This window comes from Octopus bimaculoides, chromosome 21 (assembly GCF_046866305.1).
Source record: "Octopus bimaculoides isolate indiv1 chromosome 21, ASM4686630v1, whole genome shotgun sequence".
NCBI lineage: Eukaryota > Metazoa > Mollusca > Cephalopoda > Octopoda > Octopodidae > Octopus > Octopus bimaculoides.
The window spans coordinates 5,663,969-5,667,610 of record NC_142948.1 but is presented as its reverse complement, the minus strand read 5'-3'; positions in this window follow the sequence as shown (position 1 = coordinate 5,667,610).

Below are 3,642 nucleotides of genomic sequence, written 5' to 3'. Positions count from 1 at the left end.
TTTCATTCTTCTCCATTGTGAGGTTCGTTAAAAAAAAAAAAAAATTAAAGAGGAAGAAGAAAACAAAAAGCAAATTTGATGATGAAATAGAATTTAGGAAATGATATTCACAGAGCTTTGTTTAAATAGTTTTCTTTGATGCTTGAATGATTTTCTATGTTTAGAACATAAGAGAAGCTGTTGCTAGGGGACAGTTGTATCTGATGATGGTTTCATAAATATCAGCAGCTGTCTTTGAGGTATAATTTAAATGATATTACGAAATAAAAATTCTATTGAAGTTTTGCAAAGATGGAGAGTTGATATCAAGTAATCTATTAGAATATATAACTTTTCTGCAAGAAATTTAATAAAAATCAATAACAATAACAGTTAGATATTATATAAATTTCCAAACATATGAATTATTTAATAATTACCACTCAGTGACAGTACTAGGATGCTTGAAACCCAAGGCTACTCCTACAAAATGCACCCTTTTTCTGGTTATGACTCACGAATATAACCAAGTGTAATAGCATTATAAAATATATATTGTCAACAGACGAGATCCAGAAATTCTTGGTATAGAAGACACATACTAGTGTTCAATGATTCAAACTTAGACTCTGATGTCTTTACAGAGGACCAATTCCATGGGGTAAACAACGGCTGTAAGAGGGATCAAGTGGAGCAGATATGAAGGCAATTATGTAGACCCAAGCTGTTATATTTAATATATCTAATTTGTTTATCCGCATAATTGCCTCTATAATATATATCGTGTACAATATTGTGTCAATGCTTCCGTTGGAGATGATTCAATTTTCTGATACTGCTAAATCACTGTTCAAACAACTACGACAATTCTTTATTGACAGACATAGATAATCATGGCTAACATTAACAAAATATTTGTTTTATATATATATATATATATATATATATATATATATATATATATATATATATATATATATATTTTTTTTTCCTTTGTTTTTTTTTATGTTCTTAGAAAAGCTATGATTTTAGTTGATTAACAAACTTTGCCTTTGTACAAAATTTGTGGTACCCACAAACTTTAATGCTTTCAATGATTGCCAAGTTTGTCTTGTGAATAACACTGACTCTGCAACCACTGTGAATACACATGGTGTAATGCATCTTGAACTTCATAGAATATAGTATAACAAATAGAGGAGCATTATGCTATTAAATATAATATTAATGTGAGATAAAATAGCTTAATGTAGAATAATATAGCATTCGATATAATATAATATGATATTAGAGGCAAGTGAAATCAAATCAAAATTGCTGACATGGCCGATGACAGTACTGCTTGATTGGCACTCGTGCCTGTGGAACATTAAAAGCACATCGTTGCCAGGGCCATGGATTGGCCCCCGTGCCGGTGGCACATAAAAAGCACTATTCGAGCGTGATCGTTGCCAGCGTCGCCTTACCGGCACATGAAAAACAGCATTCGAGTGTGGTCGCTGCCAGTGCCACTGGACTGGCTCCCATGCAGGTAGCACATAAAAAACACCTTTTGAGCATGGTCGTTGCCAGAGCCGCCTGACTGGCACTTATGCCAGTGGCATGTAAAAGCATCCACTATACTCTCGGAGTGGTTGGTGTTAGGAAGGGCATCCAGCTGTAGAAACTTTGCCAGATCAGATTGGAGCCTGGTGTAGCCATCTGGTTCACCAGTCCTCAGTCAAACCGTCCAACTCATGCCAGCATGGAAAGTGGACATTAAATGACGATGATGATAATAGGCACATCGTCAGTTATGATGATAAGGGTTCCAGTTGATCTGATCAACAGAACAGACTGCTCATGAAATTTAAAATGGAAGTGGCTGAGTACTCCACAGACATGCATACCCTTAATGTAGTTCTCAGGGATATTCAGCATGACATATAATGTAACAAGGCTGACCCCTTTGAATTACAGGTATAGCTCATTTTTGCCAGCTGAGTGGACGAGAGTAACGTGATATAAGTGCCTTGCTCAAGGACACAATGTGTCACCAGGAATTCCTGAGCTTATGGTCATGAATTGAATACCATTAAGCCACATGCTTTCACTAATGTAATAAAATGTAATATAATGTATTGCAGGTTGATCAGAGCCATTTGTGTGAAACTTGGGAATTGGAAACTGTGTGGAAGCCATTACTTTGTTTTGCAAATGTTGAATTAAACTGGAATAATTGCACTGGTCTGGTAATTTGGTACATACACACATGTGTACACACACATGTGTACACACACACACACACACACACACGCCTACACACATAGGTGTATGTGCACACACACACAGACACACCTACACACATAGGTGTATGCGCACGCACACACACACATAAAGACACACCTACACACATAGGTGTATGTGCACACACACACACACACACACACAGCCACACCTATACACATAGGTGTATGCATACTCACATACACACACACACACCTACACACATAGGCGTATGCATGCACCCCCCCACACACACGCACCATGCACAAGTGTGTATAACTACATATATGTTTTGTTGAGTTATAATTCTTTGTTAAGATACAACTTTGCAAACTTGAATTAAACAGAGACCAATAAATATGTAGGTGACTGGGGTTGATCTGTCCGACAAAAAACACTTAAAGCTGGAGCTCCAGCATGGCCACAGTCCAGTGACTGAAACCACTAAAAGTGTAATAAACTTGTTCATGAATTAGAGAAGAGTGAAGTTCAATTTAGACATGTTTGTTTTTTCTCTCTTTCTCTTATGCATCAGTCCACAAAACAATGAATAATAAATGTGATAATTAAACATTAATAGTTAACATGAAAGAGAACAGAAGAAGAGTGTCTTCTTGATCTAACAATTTATAAATATTTTTTTAATTCATTGAACCATTCACCTCATTCTATAAGCACAAATTAATTTTGCCACCATCTACATTCTGACAACTTGTCACCACCTCTCTCTCTTTCCAGCAACGCCCACCTTTAGATTATGTGAAGTAGTCATGTAACTCCTTTATAGCAAGACACCTGTTTCTGCCCCTATATTATTCTTTAGCCTCTCAACAGGTCTTAACCCACTCAGACCTGGACCCCTGTGTCTAACTTTACCTTCCACTTGAACTCCTGTGCATAAAAAGAGAAAAAATGTTGTATATCCAGCACAAGAGTAACAATTGCAGACAAATTAATCGACAGAGTGGAAGCGCAATGGCTCAGTGGTTAGGGCAGCAGACTCGCGGTCATAGGATCGCGGTTTCGATTCCCAGAGCGGGCGTTGTGAGTGTTTATTGAGCGAAAACACCTAAAGCTCCACGAGGCTCCGGCAGGGGATGGTGGCAAACCCTGCTGTACTCTTTCACCACAACTTTCTCTCACTCTTACTTCCTGTTTTTGTTGCGCCTGTAATTCAAAGGGTCAGCCTTGTCACACTGTGTCACGCTGAATATCCCCGAGAACTACGTTAAGGGTACACGTGTCTGTGGAGTGCTCAGCCACTTGCACGTTAATTTCACAAGCAGGCTGTTCCGTTGATCGGATCAACTGGAACCCTTGACGTCGTAAGCGATGGAGTGCCAACAACAACAATCGACAAAATTACAAAAAAGTTCAGAAGAATAACAATAATAGACC